We start from the raw sequence: 18,503 nt of genomic DNA, 5'->3' as shown, positions 1-18,503 counted from the left end.
ACTGCAAGCTCCGCCTCCGGGTTCTAGCCATTCTCCTGCTTCAGCCTCCCGAGTAACTGGGACTACAGGCACCTGCCACCAAGCCTGGCTAATTTTTTGTATTTTTAGTAGAGACGGGGTTTCACCGTGTTAGCCAGGATGGTCTTGATCTCTTGACTTCGTGATCTGCCCACTTTGGCCTCCCAAAGTGCTGGGACTACAGGTGTGAGCCGCTGTGCCCGGCCCCACTGCAGTTACTTCTTTTTTTTTTTTTTTTGAGACGGAGTCTCGCTCTGTCACCCAGTCTGGAGTGCAGTGGCCGGATCTCAGCTCACTGCAAGCTCCGCCTCCCGGGTTTACGCCATTCTCCTGCCTCAGCCTCCCGAGTAGCTGGGACTACAGGCGCCTGCCACCTCGCCCGGCTAAGTTTTTGTATTTTTAGTAGAGACGGGGTTTCACTGTGTTAGCCAGGATGGTCTCGATCTCCTGACCTCGTGATCCGCCCGTCTCGGCCTCCCAAAGTGCTGGGATTACAGGCTTGAGCCACCGCGCCCGGCCTGCAGTTACTTCTTTAGCAATGTGACACTGGGGAATCAGTGACTATTTCTGATTTGGTCTGTGACCCGGTCTTTTAAACTGTGCCTTGCTGTGTGTTTTATTAATTTAATTTTAAAAAAGGTTTTTATGGCCGGCGTGGTGGCTCAGGCCTGTAATACCAGCACTTCTCACGCCTGTAATCCCAGCACTTTGGGAGGCCGAGGTGGGTGGATCACCTGAGTTCAGGAGTTCGAGACCAGCCTGGCCAACATGGTGAAACCCCGTCTCTACTAAAAATACAAAAATTAGCCGTGCCGTGGTTGGGGACACCTGTAATCCCAGCTACTCTGGAGGCCGAGGCACGAGAATCGCTTGAATCTGGGAGGCAGAGGCTGCAGTGAGCCGAGATTGCACCATTGCACTCCAGGCTGGGTGGCAAAAGCGAAACTCCGTCTCAAAAAACAAACAAACAAAAACGGTTTTTATAAACCTCAACTCTTCACGTGGCACAGAAAAATTAAATGAAAACAGATCACAGACCTAAATTTATGTGAAAACTATACAACGTCTAGAAGAAAATGTAAGAGAAAATCTTTACAACTTTGGTGTAGGCAGACTTCTTAGGCAGAACACACAAAGCTTGAGCCAGAAAAGAAAATATTGATAATTTGAAAATTAAAAAATGTTTAATTTTTACTCTTAAGAAGATACTTCAAGAACTCAAACAGAAGGTATTTGAATTAGACTTCAATAAAGCTATTACAAAAAAGCTCTCAAAAAGGCACACCACATAATGGAAGACAATCTGTACTACGCTAATATCTGATAAAGGACTTGTGATATGTGACACTCTTACAATTCTGTAACAAGACCATCATCAACCTAATACTAAGCACGGGTAAAAGATTTGAACAGGCACTTCACAAAAGCAGATACACAAATGGCCAGTAGACATGGAAAAGATGTTCAGCACCATTAGTTATCAGAGAAATGCATTTAAAACCACAGCAAGAGACCACTACACATTCTCCAGAACAGCTAAAATGAAAAGCATAGACAATGCCAAGCTTTTGGGAAAATGTGGAGCAACTGGAAGTCTTACACACTACTGATGATAATGTAAAATTGCACTACTACTTTGGAAAACAGCTTGGAAATTTCTTATAAAGTTAAACATACCTTACTGTAGGACCCAGAAATTCCTCTCCTAGATATTTACCCCAAAGAAATAAAAACATATACTGATATTATTCATAGCTTTATTGATAATAGCCCAAACTGGAACCCAAATGTTCATCAACAGGGGAGTAAATAAGCACATTTTGGAATATCCATAAGACAGAATGTCACTCACCAATAAAAAGGAATGAACTACTGGTACATGCAACAGAATAGATAAATCTCAAAAACATATCGAGTGAAAAAAGCCAGTCAGGAGAGTACATAGTGTATTATCTCCTTTACGTGAAACTCAAAAAAGGCCAACATGTAGTGTCAGAAAGCAGGTCAGTTGTTGCCTGGGGCTGGGATGTGAGTACTGACTGAGAAAGAAGTTTGCCTGGGGTGATACAAATATTCTTCATCTTGATTGTGGTAGTAGTTACAAAACTCATAGAGATGTACACTTAAAACTGGTGCATTTTATTGTAGATAAATAATATCTCAATGAAGTTGACTTAGAAAAAAGTGTTTTGGGCCAGGCATGGTGGCTCACTCCTGTAATCTCAACACTTTGGGAGGCCGAGGCGGGCAGATCACAAGGTTAGGAGATCAAGACCATCCTGGCCAACATGGTGAAACCCTCTCTACTAAAAATACAAAAATTAGCCAGGTGTGGTGGCGGACACCTGTAGTCCCAACTAAGACGGAGGCTGAGGCAGGAGAATTGGTTGAACCCGGGAGTCGGAGGTTTCAGTGAGCTGAGACTGTGCCCCTGCATTCCAGCCTGGTGTCAGAGCAAGACTCCATCTCAAAAAAAAAAAAAAAAAAAAAAAAAAAAAAGAAAAGAAAAAAGTGGTTTTGTGAAAAATGATAAACACTTATCAGAAGCAATGTAAACAATAAGAAAACATACAAAATGAAAGAAATAAAAATCACTCCAACTACTAATTTAAACTGGAAAGTTATTAATGCCATGAATAAAGTCCTGAAGCACCATTATTTTGTTTGCCTTGTCATTTAAAAGAACTTTGTCATTGTAAATTAGAGCCTTGCTGACATTCTACCAGGCCCTCCCTACGTGGTTTGGTCTCTACTATGATTGTCCTACTTCATTTCAGTTGTGTCCTCCTCGGGGGTCTGTCTCTTCTGCAGCTTTGCTGGGCTGTTTTCAGGACCTTCTGCCACAGATGTTTGCCCATGTTGTTCCTTCTGCCTCTGCATCTGGTTAATGCTTACTTGCCTTTCAGATTTCAGCTCAAAATTCACTTCTTCAGGATGCCTTCCCTGACTAGGTTAAATTCTGCAATTATAGTCTTATAAAATGCCACTGTCTCAATTACGGAGTCACACTTGTGTGATTTTTAAATCAATATATCTGTTTCCCCAACAGATACTAAGTTCTGTGTGGGCAGGAACCATGGCTGTTTTTGTTTACCATTTTATTTCAGAGCTCAGTTCAGAGCCTGGTAAGAGCTCAATAATATTTTTGTTTAAAAAGAAATGGGGGCCAGGCACGGTGACTCACACCCGTAATCTCAGCACTTTGGGAGGCTGAGGCGGGTGGATTGCTTGGGATCTGGAGTTCAAGACCAGCATGGCCAACATGGTGAAACCCCGTCTCTACTAAAAATACAAAAATTAGCGTAGCGTGGTGGTGCGCACCTGTAATCCTAGTTACTCAGGAGGCTGAGGCAGGAGAATTGCTTGAACCCGGAAGATGGAGATTGCAGTGAACCAAGATGGTGCCCCTGCACTCCAGCCTGGGCGATAGAGCAAGACTCTGTCTCAACAGCAAGAACAACAAAAACCACAACAACAAATGGGAATGAACATTAATTGGTTTTGATTATGTCATTTGGTAGCAAATGAGGCTGGGGTGAGGCTGAACATCATATTCTCAGTAATAGCATGTGTTGTGGTTTGACTGCTCCAAAACTCATGTTGAAACTTAATCCCCAATGCAACAGTGTTGAGAGGTTGGGCCTTTAAGAGCTAATTTGATCATGAGGGCTCTGCTCTCATGAATGAATTAATCCGTTTATGGATTAATACATTAATGGGTTAATGGATTAATGGGTTATCATGGGAGGGGAATTGGTGGCTTTATAAGGAGAGGAAGAGACCTGAGCTAGCATGCTCAGTCCTCTTGCCATTGATACCCTGCACTGCCTTAGGATTCCACTGAGTCCCTACGTGCAAGAAGGCCCTCACCAGGGCCAGGTGCAGTGGCTCACTCCTGTAATCCCAGCACTTTGGGAGGCCGAGATGGGTGGATCACGAGGTCAGGAGTTCAAGACATTGGCCAATATGGTGAAACCCTGTCTCTCTGGAAAAAAAAAAATACAAAAATTAGCCAGGCGTGGTGGTGTGCACCTGTAGTCCCAGCTGCTCGGGAGGCTGAGGCAGGAGAATCACTTGAACCCAGGAGGTGGAGGTTGCAGTGAGTCGAGATTGCGCCACTGCACCCCAGCCTGGGTGACAGAGTGAGACCTCGTCTCAAAAAAAAAAAAAAGAAAAAAAGAAGGCCCTCACCAGATGCACCTCCTCAACCTTGGACTTCCTGACTTTCATAGCAGACAAAAATACATTTCTTTCCTTTACAAATCACCCATTTTAGGTATTTCGTTATAAACAACAGAAAATAGACTAATACAGCATGAGAGAGTGTGTGGCTATTTAATGGTCATTTTCCATGTGCGAAAAACTTTAGATACATAATTTTTAATCTTCATGATGACCCTCTGAAGTAGATATTTCCCCTCTTTTACTGTTGAAGAAACAGGCTTAAAACAAGTAAGAAACGTGCCCAATGTCACAGAGTTGGGGGCATCTGACCTCCCAGTAGTTCTCACTGGCTCTCAGTCACTGGGCTTCCTCCTACTGCACCACTTCCTTCTGATCACATGGGGCCACTTAGACCCTCTGCTTCCTTCCCCATCCCTTTCACAGGCTGAAACTCTGCATGAAGGTCAGCTAGGTGAAACTGGTTTCCCCACTGATGGTGAGGACCTTTGGTGGCCAGGTGGTCATTCCCATACTCCTTCTTTTTCACCTTCCACCCTTTTATATGTGTCCTCCCAGTTGTATTGTCCCCAACTTAAACTGCTTGCCACTCTTTTGGATCTGGACACGTTTTGCATAGTGTGCAAAGTTGCTCACAGGGAAACGTTGCTTTGTAACATCCCACAGAACATGAAAATACAACAAATCCTTTATTTATAATTGGGAGCTCTGTGTGGCTATTTCTGCTGTGTGGTTATTTCTGCTATTAGGATCCCATCACTAGGACAGGGCAACGCTAAATCGTTTTTCTACAGTTTGGGTTTTTGTGGATTCATCTGCCTTATGACTAGAGGCAGCATTTTCAAGACAGCTGACTGAGCCTAGGGCTACAATTTATTGCCTTAAAAGCTAAGCCTGACCAGCTCATGTGAGATCCACACCATGACCCATGATTCCTTACACTGTTTTAAAGTAGGAGGTGGATGACTAGGCTATTTGAGCAACAGAAGAATGTATATAGAGAGTTTAGTATTATAAACTCTTGCAACACAATTATTTTGACACAACCTCATTTCCATTGACCTTGCTTCCTATTTCACTGAGAACTTCTACATCCTCTCTCTGCCATATCTACCTCCCCTGCTGCATCTACACTGGTTCATTTTCCCTTCCTGCTATTATGGTGAATCAGTTATTCTAAGGCCAACCCCTACATTTGCATGTTAGACCTTTTTCTTATTTCCTCTGCAGGAGGAAAGTACTCTGCATCATACAATTTCCCATCTCTAATGGACCAGTTCTATTAGCACCTGATCTTGCTATAGTTTCTCCTATGGTAAAAAACAAACAAACAAAAAACCAAACACACAGTCTCTCAGTGACTACCCTATTTTTTTGCTTCCCTTCATAGAAAAAATCCTCAAAAGAGCTGTCTATAATACTTGCTGTCTCCAATTCCTCTCCTCTCATTGTCTCTTGAACATGTATCAATCAGACAGACTCTCATCCCCACTACTAAGTTCAGGGATGAATTCTCAGTCCTCAACTTCCTTGATGTGACATTCGACACAGTGACTTTCTACATATTCTATGTAGACTTTTTTTTTTAATCTGACTTTCTTTTATTTTTATATGACTTTTATATGACTTTCTACATATTTTAATTTGACTTCTGGGACACTACTCTGTCTTGGTTCTCCTCCCATGTCACTGATTACTCTGCTTCCCTTGATGAATCTTCCTCATCTCCCCAAGCTAAACTCTCTAACACTAAATATTGGAGTGCCCTGGCTAGTTTTTGGCTTACTTCTTTTCCTTACCTGCCTTCAGGTGCTAGATACCTCTTTCAGTAGCAAGGCTTTTACGATCCACCATGTGCTGATGACTCCCAAAATCATATCTCCAGACAAGACCTCTCCCTTCAACTCCAGACTCAAATATCCAATTGCTGACCTGATGTCTATTTGGATGTTTAACAAGCACTTCAGATTTACTGTCTAAATCTGAATATCTGAACCTCTAACCCCTGAATCTTTCACCATCTTAGTTAATTGCATTTCCATCTTTTTACCCACTAAAGGTGGAAATCCTCTGGACCCACTGACTCTTTTCTTTCTTTCACTATACACATTCAGTCCATCAGGCAAAACTGTGTGGTTCTTTCATCAAAATACATCCAGGGCCAGGCACAGTGGGTCATGCCCTCACCCCCAGCACTTTGGGAGGCCGAGGCGGGCGGATGACGAGGTCAAGAGATTGAGACCATCCTGACCAACATGGTGAAACCCCATCTCTACTAAAAATAAAAAATAAGCTGGGCGTAGTGGCACGTGCCTGTAATCCCAGCTACTCAGGAGGCTGAGGCAGGAGAATCGCTTGAACCCAGGAGGTGGAGGTTGCAGTGAGCTGAGATCACGCCACTGCATTCCAGTCTGGTGACAGAGCAAGACTCTGTCTCAAAATATATGTATATTATATATTATATATTTAATTATATACATGCTTATATATAAATTATGTATACTTATATATAAATTAACATATAAATTATATTTTATATAAAAATTAATATATATAATTTAATATATAAAAATTACTTATTAAACTAATTGCTATCCTGACTCAAGCCACTTGAAGTCCCTTGTACAGATTTTGCAGTGATCTCCTAGCTGGTCGTCTGGCTTATTTCCTTGCTCCTCTGCAATTTGTTCCCAACCTGCAGTCAGAAGGATCCTTCAAAATGTAAGATCACTTGTGTTCCCTCTCCGTTCACAACTCAGTGGTTTCTGCTGCACACAGAGAAATAGTCCAAGTTCTTAAAATGGGCTCCAAGGACTTTCACAATTTACTTCCCTGTGAACAGCTTGACTTCATCTTTCCCTTGCTCAAGAAGCTTCCCTGAGGTGTCAACCACACTCTCTCTTCCCAATATCTGAAACCTCTTATGTTACTGAGTCTTTTTTTTAGGATCTTGATCTCTGCCTTGGTAATATGGCTACTGAGGCTTAAACAAAATTGGTGAAATGTCCACAGAGCTCTCTGGGGACTCAAAACCATAATGAACTTCACACCTAGTGTTGCATGTACAAGTGCTGGTGCTTTGAAAGTACAATCCTTGATGGAAATGCAGAGTATGAATACTACATCGTTGTTACTCTCAAGGATTTTCGAGCAAATGAGGAAGACTTTTCCCTCAAGGGAATCAAAGCTTTACCTAACTGGACAGGGGTGTTTTATTTTTAAAGGGTTCTGTCCAGGGTGCAGAATCATCAGAGTAGATATGGATACACAGAAAATCGATGCCTCCGGAATTCCGCAGGGGCATCTGACCCACAGCGTTCTTCTTCCTCCATAGCGCTGGGGTTGCCTCCATCAGCAAGTCCTCAGGCTGCTCTGCCTGCCTCTTCAGTGTACTTTTGCTTTCACCCTTGTTGATATCCAATCAGCTTCTCAACCAGAAACTTGGTTCCTGGCAGTCATTCTCAAACCTTCTTCCTTCCTTCTATTCAACTAAAAATGGACAAATGCTGACAGTTTTACTTGTTAAATGCCTCTTAATCTACCCACTTTTCTCATTCTTAACTTTTATGCCAACCACTGATAGAACATTTTTTTTTTTTTTTTGAGGTGGAGTCCTGCTCTATTGCTCAGGCTGGAGAGCAGTGGCGAGATCTCAGCTCACTGTAGCCTCCGCTTCCTGGGTTCAAGCTATTCTCCCGCCTCAGCCTCCCAAGTAGCTGGGACTACAGACACCTGCCACCACGCCCGGCTAATTTTTTTTTGTATTTTTAGTACAGACGGGGTTTCACCATGTTGGCCAAACTTGTCTTGATCTCCTGACCTCGTGATCCACCTGCCTCGGCCTCCCAAAGTGCTGAGATTACAGGCATGAGCCACTGCGCCTGGCCCCAGCCGCAACCTTTTTACTGATGTATCCGTATCTACTTCTGTCTCTATTTGGTACATTCGATACAGCCAGCATATTAATCTTAAAAAGGAAATCTGATGTCACAATACTGCTTAAAAATCATTTGATTAATTCCAGCACTTTGGGAGGCCAAGGCAGGAAGATCACGAGGTGAGGAGATCGAGACCATCCTGGGCAACATGGTGAAACCCCATCTCTACTAAAAATACAAAAATTAGCTGGGCCAGGTGATCAAGGTTAAGGTGATAAGTTGATAGCACACCTTGATATCATGTGATGAAAAGGCATTTAATCTTTGTGGTATTGGTTCCCCAAAACCCATAATCCCAGGAAAACATCAAACATAAATTTGGGGACATTCTACAAAATATCCAACCAGTATTTCTCAAAACTGTCAAGGTCATCAAAAACAAAAAGTCTGAGGAAATTTTCACATTTAAGAGGAGCCTATAGGTCGGGCACAGTGGTTTATACCTGTAATCTCAGCACTTTGGGAGGCCGAGGCGGGCGGATTACAAGGTCAGGAGTTCAAGACCAGCGTGGTCAACATGGTGAAACTCCGTCTCTACTAAAAATACAAAAATTAGCCAGCATGGTGGCACATGCCTGTAATCCCAGTTACTAAGGAGGCTGAGGCAGGAGAATCGCTTGAACCTGGGAGGCAGAGGTTGCACTGAGCCCAGATAGTGCCATTGCACTCCAGCCTGGGCGATGGAGTGAGACTCCAACAAAAAAAAAAAAAAAAAAGAGGAGTCTATAGAGACACAGTGTGGTATCCTGGATTGGATCCTAGAACAGAAAATAGATATCACAGATATCACTGGAAAAACCAGTAAAAAATGTTTGGAGTCTATTTAATAGTAATATATCAGTGTTTCTTAGTTTTGTTAAATGTGCCATGGTAATGTAAGATCCTAACATTAGGGGGAACTGGATAAAGGATATGTGGGAACTATTAGTATTATCTTTGCAACTTTTATGTGAATTTCAAATTTTTCCAAAATGTTCATTAAAAAACAAACAGACGGCTGGGCTTGGTGGCTCACACTGGTAATCCTAGCACTTTGGGAGGCAGGGGCAGGTAGATCACAAGGTCAGGAGATAGAGACCATCCTGGCTATCACGGTGAAACCTCGTCTCTACTAAAAAAAATACAAAAATTTAGCAGGGCGTGGTGGCAGGTGCCTGTAATCCCAGCTACTTGGGAGGCTGAGGCAGGAGAATCACTTGAACCCAGGAGGCAGAGGTTGCAGTGAGCCGAGATCGTGCCACTGCTCTTTAGTCTGGGTGACAGAGTGAGACTCCATCTCAAAACAAAACAAACACAAACAACAGACACTGGCTAGATTCAGTGGCTCATGCCTGTAATCGCAGCACTTTGGGAGGCTGAGGCGGGCAGATCACCTGAGGTCAGGAGTTCGAGAGCAGCCTGGCCAACATGGCAAAACCCCATCACTACTAAAAATACAAAAAATTAGCCGGGCATGGTGGCGGGAACCTGTAATCCCAGCTATTTGGGAGGCTGAGGCAGAAGAATTGCCTGAACCTGGGAGGCAAAGGTTGTAGTGAGCTGAAATCATGCCACTGCACTCCAGCCTGGGTGACAGAGCGAGACTCCGTCTCAAAAAAAAAAAAAAAAAAAAAAACCACCAGACAAACAAAATACAAGCTCATGTCATCTGGACCCTGGTTCTTCAGCTTCATCTCATGTCTCTCTCCTCTTGGCTCTTGGTCGATTAGCCATTGTGGCCAACTTTCAATTCCTCTCAAAGGTTCCATGTTTCCCTTTAGAACCTTTGTATATACAGTTGTTTATTCATGAAAAATTTTCTAGTTTTTCTCTCTTCCCTGTTCTCACTCACTCTCTCAACTAATGAATGCATACTTAGCCTTGTGATTTCAGCTGAAAAGTCATTTCCTTGGAATGGGGGTGGGGTGATGGTGGAACGGGGGAAGGAGGGGTCACCAGCAACTTCCTGATCTATCTAAATGGAGAGAATGCTCTGTGCAGGCTGGCTATAATATCATTTGCATGATAATTTTCTTTCTTCCTGCAAATTCACACTTGGTTTATACATTGATTAATGGTAGTACTTCCCAAACACAGCCAGTGAGACCGCATGGCAGTTGGTTACTGGGTTTTCCCTGGTGACACTGTGGCTTTTCTTTTAAATTTCTATAATGACTACCTACCACCCCGAGCTGAGGGAGTCAGCCGCTTCTGAAAACTAGCTTGCCATGCCACCCTTAAAGTGTGGTGCAGGGCTTCAGCTGTAACTCCATCAGCAAAGAGTATAATGGGGTTTCTTCTCTTGATCTGGACTTCCAACAAACGGCAGCGGTTATGTATTAGCTTAATAAGTTGCTCTTCCCACCTCGTTGTCACATGACACAGCCTTCCCTCACAGACTCAGCAACTATCTGCTGTGCATCCCTTCCACATCAGGCCCGGTGCTGAGCAGTGAAGATACAGGTGACTACAGAACATGGGCCCATCTCATACTCCACAGGAAGAACAAGAACAGAGCTACAGAGCTAATGAAACAGTGCTGTGACAGAGGAGGAGGTGCTGTTTAGTGCCAGTTTTGGAGATCCTGGGTTAGAATCTGATAACCTTCATATAGTACCTACATGAGCTAGGGCAAGACACCTAGGATTTCCAAACCTGTTTCCTCTTCTATAAAAATACTGTAATAATATGTACTTTGTGGTTCGTTTTGAGGAACATAGAAAGTACATAAGAAATTTAACATGGCACCTGGCATTTAGTAAACTCAAAAATGCTACCGATATCACTGGCCTTATTCTAGTCCAGATGCCCATTCTCCTCTCATCCTCCAGTTTTGTTTTGTTTTTTAAAGACAGAGTCTCACTCTGTCACCCAGGCTGGAGGGCAGAGGCATGATCTCAGCTCACTGCAAGCTCTGCCTCCCAGATTCACGCCATTCTTCTGCCTCAGCCTCCCGAGTAGCTGGGACTACAGGCACGCACCACCATGCCCGGCTAATTTTTTGTATTTTTAGTAGAGATGGGGTGTCACCGTATTAGCCAGGATGGTCTCGATCTCCTGACCTTGTGATTCGCCCGCCTCAGCCTCCCAAAGTGCTGGGATTACAGGCGTGAGCCACCGCACCCAGGCTCATCTTCCAGTTTTTAAATTTTGTCCCATGCTAATCAGCCTTATGTTTACCCGCAAGAATCCACTCACACAACTGTGCAATAAGGACCACTGAATATTTTGTCGGGGAGAGAGGTGAGAGGCCACATAAGATATAACTGGAAAAAAAAATTACTCTTAGACATTTTTATTCTTCAAAGTTTCTCTTCCTGGCTGTGTTGTTTCCAGGGACTTTCCCCTTCTCTCCTCTCCCTCCAATGCAGGAGAAACTAGCCTTCTTATCCCCACAATCTTTTGTGTTTGAGTGATTTCTCTCCACTCTTCCCTTTGAGAAGCAACTTTAAGTCCTGTAGTCATCTTATGTACAGCAGTTGAGGGACCATGTTTTATCATTTTGGCTTCCAGCTCTCTACCCCAAGTGACTTCCAGAAGTACTTCTTAAAAAAAAGAACTCATACACATGGTACTTTCCTAGGGGGAGTTCTAGTGAACAAAGCACCTGTCACTCAGACTGGAGTGCAGTGGTGCAGTCATGGCTCACAGCAGCCTCAACCTCCTGGGCTCAAGTGATCCTCCTGCCTCAGCCTCGCGAGTAGCTGGGATCACAGGTGAATGCTACCACAACTGGCTAACGTTAAATTTTTTTTGTAGATATGGAGATCCTGCTTTGTGGCCCAGGCCAGTCGGGAGCTCTTGAGCTCAAGCGATCCTCCTCTCTCAGCCTGCAAAAGTTTTGGGATTACTGGCATGAGCCACTGTGCCCAGCTACATGTTTTTTGACTGAACACATAGGGTCAACTAAAATTTCCATGTTTTTCACAGGATGGTCTCTCCTATCACACGCTTTCACAGTTTATTTAACAGTTAAAAAATTTTTTTGAACTTTTATTTTGCACTAATTTTAGTTTTACAGAAAAGTTGCAAAAATAGTACTTCACCTAGCTGCCACCAACATTAACATCTTACATGGTCATAGTACGACTATCCAAACAAGGAAACTAACATTGATACAGTATGATTAACCAATCTACAAATCTTACTGATATTCCCCAGTTTTCTCGCTAATGTCCTTTTCCAGTCCAAAATCGAAAACAGACCATGTAATTTAGGTGTCATGTCTCCTTAAAGCTGTGACAATTCCTCAGTCTTTTGTCTTTCATGACTTTGGGACTTCAGAAGAGTACTAGTCTGGCATTTTGTAGAATGTCCCTCAATTTGGGTTTGATGGTTTCTCATGATTAGATTGAGGTTATACATTTCCGGCAGGACTACAACAGAAATCTGTGTCCTTTCCAGTGCATCATACTGGGGGGAACATATGTCATCTTACTGGTAATGCTAACATTGACTACTCGGTTAAGGTGGTGTCTGCTAGGTTTCTCCACCATTAAGTTTCTTGTGGGGATATATTTTTGAGATTATGATGTTTTTGAGATTACGATGTTTCTCATTCTTCCACGTAATAAGCTTAGCATCCATCAATAGTTTTCGTCTGCAACAATTATAACTGCAATGTTTGCTTCATGGTGATTTTCCATTTCCATTATTCCTTCCACATTTATTAACTGGAATTACGTGACAAGGAAGCATATCTCTTCTCTCCTATTTATTCATATCAGTGTGCACTATGGATATTTATTTTATGGGTTATGATGTAAGATTATCATTATTTTGTTGCTCAGATTGTCCAAGCATTAGCCATTGGGAACCCCGATTCAGCTCCTGGCTCCCTTTTGTCATGCTTCCTTCCTTTCAGAGCATGTCCTTGCTTTGCGGCACCACAAGATGCTGCAGTCTCGGCTGATTTTCACTAGCCCCAACTCTAGAATCAGTCATTTCTCCAAGAAGCTCTTTTTTTTTTTAATTGGAAAATGATATTAAGGAACCAAGATCTTGATGTTAGAATTCATTGCTACTGGTGTATAATTGCTTCTAGGTCCTCTCACAAACAGAACTAGTTAATAAAATATAGGGAAAAAATGTAAATAAAGATATTTCTATATATTTTGTATCTTTTTTTTTACACAATAATTTATTTATTGAGTAACTCCTCTCCCCATCCGTGCAGTCTCTAGGTCACTTTTTCTGCTTGTAGATTTTGCGCGCAAGCCCCAGAAAGATGGCTGGGAGCAGGGGCGCTGCGTACTGTTCAATGAGACCCATAATGTGGCTGTAACCGTTTTCCTCACACTGCAAGAACGCAGCCGGCAGATCCAACTCCTCATACAGTGCGTTCACTCGGACTACCTTCTTGACCTTCTTCTGTCTGTAATTTTCTTTCAGGATCTGGTACTGTTCCAGAGTGGACCACTGCAGACACTGAACCACCAGCCAGCAGGTTGTTGTCCTGGATGTCAGTGCCAACTTTGCCGGTCACAATGGGGTCCCCAAAGAGGTCAAGGTAATCATCCTGAATTTGAAAAAACTCTCCCATCTCCAGTAGGATCTACTAAGCATTGGCATGCTCCTTCTCGCCATCAATTCCTGCCATGTGCATGGCTGCAGCTACAGGAAGGTAGGAGTAGAAAGCTGTCTTGTACTTGACAATAGATTTGTACCTCTTTTCAGTGAATCTGCCAAAATCCACATTGTCCTAGGGGGCTGCAACGAGGTCCAGGGCTGCCCAATCTCAGTCTGATAGAAAATCTGTAGGAAGAGCTTGATCAGGTTCAGGTAATAGGGCTGCTCTCAGCAATAGAGCTTCAGCAGGTAGTAGATACATGCTTCCAGAAGGATAACATAATTGATGGCATCCTACCCCACATCCGGCTTCTGATAACAGCAGATCTGTCCCCAGTGGGTGAGGGATGAATCCGTGATGTCATCTGTCACCAGGAAGAAAGCTTGCAGCAGTTCCAGACACCAGCCTACATTCAGGGCCTGCTGGAGACTATCAGCATCCTGTGTCCTTGGCTCCATCAGCTCCAGGAACACTACTAGCATTGTCAAACCCCGGTGATACTTGTCTCCAATGGTATTGTACTCCAGGACCACCTTGAGCCGTACAATAGCATCTCCTGTCTCTGGGTGCCCCATCTCATCCTCAGTCAGCACCCCAAAGATCTCGGAAAAGTGCTGAAAGAAAACCCGCTTTTATTGGGCATAAACATGTGATTTCTGGTCTCCATTCATTCTGAGGGAGGAGCATAGGGCTCTGTTCCTGGATGCGGGTTCCTGCCATATCTATCTGTGTATGTACACTAAAAACCATGTGCTCATACCTCGGATTGACACCTCTGATTCTAATCCAAAACAACAGAGGTCATTCTAGCCTTCCCCCTTTTCTTATTTATAACTTGTGTTTCCAACAGGGAGAATCCCGATTGTCATTAGTCACAACAACTTTACTTATTTGTTCAATGATACACAGATACAGATAAGGTAGATTCACACTTGCTAATTTATACCCCTGTGAAAAACAAATGTACTAACTAGAGGACAATATTTGTATGAAGTGTTTTTGTCTTTAGTCTTATGACATAGTCAAAATAAAAGTTTCCTAAATTACTTAAGTGAGTGATTTTCTTCTCCACCCACTTTGTGATGGTGATGTTAGTCATTTATAACACATTTTTTTTTTTCTGCTTGCATTCTATTTTGGCTTGCCTCCACATCCTGGTTGACTGTATGTGTGTATGTGAAACATTACCATGGTTCTGAGTCAGAACTATATACAAAACTACAACAGGAGAAATGCTACTCTCTCATCACTGCTACTCCATTCCCATCCTCCCATTCTTTCCACCCAGCTCTCACCCTTTCGCTGTAGGTACCCAAAGTTTGTTTTTGGTTTATGTTTATTGCATTCCCCCCTACAATGTATATTTTCTTTTATCTCTTTTATTTTAGGAAGATATAATTCACATAACATTAAACTCCCTTTTAAAATGTTCAATTCAGTGGTTTTTAGTATAGTCAAGAGTTGTGCAACTATCACCACACTCTAACTTTAGAACATTTCCATCAACTCAAAAAGAAATCCTGTACCCCAGTTCTACCAGTTGCCCCAGGCAACCACTAATCTACCTTCTGTTTCTATGGGTTTGCCTGCTCTGGACATTTCATATAAATGGGATCATACAATACGTGGCCTTTTGTGTCTGATTTCTTTCACTTACTATATTTAAAAAAAATTTTTTTTTTGAGACAGGGTCTTGCTCTGTCACCCATGCTGGGAGTGCAGTGGCATAATCATGGCTCATTGCAGACTGCCTGGGCTCAAGCAATTCTCCTACCTAAGCTTCTCGAGTAACTGGGATGACAGGTGCATGCCACCACACTTGGCTAATTTTTAAAAAATTATTATTTGTAGAGATGAGGTTTCATTATGTTGCCCAAGCTGATCTCAAACTCTCAAATGATCCCCTCACCTCGGTCTCTGAAAGTGTTGGGATTACAGGCATGAGCCAGGCAGTATACAATTTTCAAAGTCCATCCGTGTCACCGTATATACCAGTACTTCATTCCTTTTTATGATTAACATTCCAAGGTATGAAAATTCTACATTTTGTTTAGACATTCATCAGTTGGTAGAAACTTGACAGAAATTTCCACTTTTTCATTATCGTGAATAATGCTGCTATGAACACTCATAAACAAGTTTTATGTGAATAGGTTTTCTTAAGTATATATGTAGGAGTGAAATTACTGTGCCATATGACAACTCTGTATTTAACTTTTTGAGGAACTGCAAAACTGTTTTCCAAACTGTCTGCATCATTTTACATTCCCAGGGGTATGAGTTTCAATTTCTCCATATCCTTGCCAATAGTTGTTATTTCCTTTTTTTTTTTTTTAATTACAACCATGCTAGTGGGTGTGAAGTGGTGTCTATTTTGTGGTTTCAAAGTGCATTTCTCTAATGACTAATGATGTTGAACATCATTAGAACACATCTTCCCATGTGCTTAAAGGCTATTTATATATCTTGTCTGAAGAAATGTCTATTCAAGTCCTTTGCCTATTTTTAAATTGGATTATCTGTCTTTTTATTGCTGAGTTGTAAGAGTTCTTTATATATTCTGGATACAAATGCCTTATCAGATACATAATTTGCAAATATTTTCTCCCATTCTATAGGTCGTCTTTTCACTTTCTTGATGGTGTCCTTTGATGCACAAATATTTCAGTGTGATGAAGTCCAGTTTACCTATTTTTTCTTGTTGTTTGTGGTTTTGGGGCCCTAACTAAGAAACCACTTATGAACTTGATGATGTAAGTGATGAAGAATGTATGCCTATTTTTCTTTTAAGTGTTTATTGTTTTAGCTCTTATATTCGGGACTTTGATATTTTTTGAGTTAAATTTTGAATATGATGTTAGGCAGGGGTCCAACTGCCTTCTCGTGCATGTGGACATTCAGTTGTCCCAGCACTGACAACTAGTGTTTTAGTTCTTCTCCCTCTAATGTTTTTTGACATATTACAAATTATTAAGGGCCTTATTAATCATAGATAAAGATGAGCATATTTCCCCGGCCATGCTTATTATCTTCCTAGTAATTATTCAAAGCGTCCAAGAATTGAACGTGAGAAGTTAAGCCTTGGTCCTAGCCCACAAGGTAGAGAGAATGATGTCCTGGTGACAGAGCTGTTCTAATTCAAAGATGGAGGCAGTGGTAAAAGGTAGGAGGCCATCAGTTCAGCCTCACTGGCTGGCTCCTTATCCTGTAGCTTTCAATCCTAATCTCTAACGGGTAAAGCCCAAAGGTCAGCTCTTCTTCTCTCCTACTCTGGCTTAAATTCAGTATTAATTAGCTGCTAACTAATTGCTGAGCTTCTATGGGTAGCTCAGGTTGATGCTGCACTCTTTCTAGTAATCTACCCAGGAGTCCAGTTGAACTGTACTTGTCTTTTTTTTTTTTGGAGAGAGAGTCTTACTCTGTCACCGACACTACAGTACAGTGGTGCGATCTCGGCTCACTGCAATCTCTGCCTCCCGGGATCAAACGATTCTCCTGCCTCAGCCTCCTGAGTAGCTAGGGTTACAGGTGCACGCCACCATGCCCAGCTAATTTTTGTATTTTTAGTAGAGACAGGGTTTCACCATGTTGGTCAGGCTGGTCTCAAACTCCTGACCTTGTGATCCACCAGCCTCAGCCTCCCAAAGTGCTGGGATTACAGGCGTGAGCCACTGCACCCAGCCATACTGTACTTGTCTTTTAACTATTTTGCTTTGTCAATGATCTTGCTTTAACACCTCGGAATTGATCTACCAGGTGGATGTGGGGTAGGGTTGAAAAAAAGCACCCTTTCTTCTCATTATATAAGATATCATTACATTATCGAAATTTGAGGAAAAAAAAATGAAGAAAACAAAAATCTCCTATATCACAATCCTCTGATATATTTTTTCCAGTTTTTGCTATGCTTTTATAAAATAAACTTGACATTATAATAGATATTTACTTTTATACTGTTTTTTCTCTTTCTTTCTTTCTCTTTCCTTCTTTTCTTTCTTTTTCTTTTTCTTTTGAGACAGTCTCGCTGTGTCACCAAGGCTGGAGTGCAGTGGTGCGATCATAGCTCACTATAACCTCTTTGAACTTCTGGGCTCAGGCAGTCCTCCTGCCTCAGCCTCCTGAGTAGTTGGTACTATAGGTATGAGCCACCATGCCTGGATAATATTTTGAATATTTTTTGTAGAGACAGAGGCTCGCTATGTTGCCCAAGCTGGTCTCAAACTCCTGGTCTCAAGTGATCCTCCACCTCAGCCTTGTTCTTTTCTTTTTGTTTTGCTTTGTTTTTTTGAGGTAGAGTCTTGCTCTGTCACCCAGGCTGGGGTGCAGTGGTGCGATCTCGGCTCACTGCAACCTCTGCCTCCCAGGTTCAAGCAATTCTCCTGCCTCAGCCTCCTGAGTAGCTGGGACTACAGGTGCATGCCACCGCGCCCGGCTAATTTTTTTTTTATTTTAGTAGAGACGGGGTTTCACCATGTTAGCCAGGATGGTCTCAATCTCCTGACCTCATGATCCACCCGCCTTGGCCTCCCAAAGTACTGGGATTACAGGCATGAGCCACCTTGCCTGGCTTTTTCTTAACATTATAATATAAACATTCTCTCATTTAAAAATTCTTTTAAAACATTAATGAAAACAGAGATGTGTCTAATTTCACAAGGTACAAATTTTTTTACATGGAGATTGGTTTTAGTTTTTTACTGTTATAAATATTTCCAAAATAAACATTTATGTACATAAATATTTTTTCCAGATAATTATTTTCTTAAGTTAAATTATCAGATCTAGAATTATCTGGACTAAACCTATCAATATAGTTA

The 18,503-nt window shown here is 42.2% G+C and overlaps 1 protein-coding gene and 1 pseudogene across 1 annotated transcript in view; one reads left to right on the top strand and one right to left on the bottom strand.

Moving 5' to 3' along the window:
- MTHFS (methenyltetrahydrofolate synthetase) overlaps positions 1-18,503 on the top strand; it is a 599,465-nt gene that overhangs the window by 492,597 nt on the left and 88,365 nt on the right. The gene's annotated exons all lie outside the window — the stretch shown is intronic.
- Positions 13,302-14,638, bottom strand: LOC126960057 (farnesyl pyrophosphate synthase-like; annotated as a pseudogene).

The sequence above is a fragment of the Macaca thibetana genome, chromosome 7 (genome assembly GCF_024542745.1).
Source record: "Macaca thibetana thibetana isolate TM-01 chromosome 7, ASM2454274v1, whole genome shotgun sequence".
Taxonomy (NCBI): domain Eukaryota; kingdom Metazoa; phylum Chordata; class Mammalia; order Primates; family Cercopithecidae; genus Macaca; species Macaca thibetana.
Note: the sequence above shows the minus strand (reverse complement) of the source record. Positions and strands in the feature narration are given on the sequence as shown.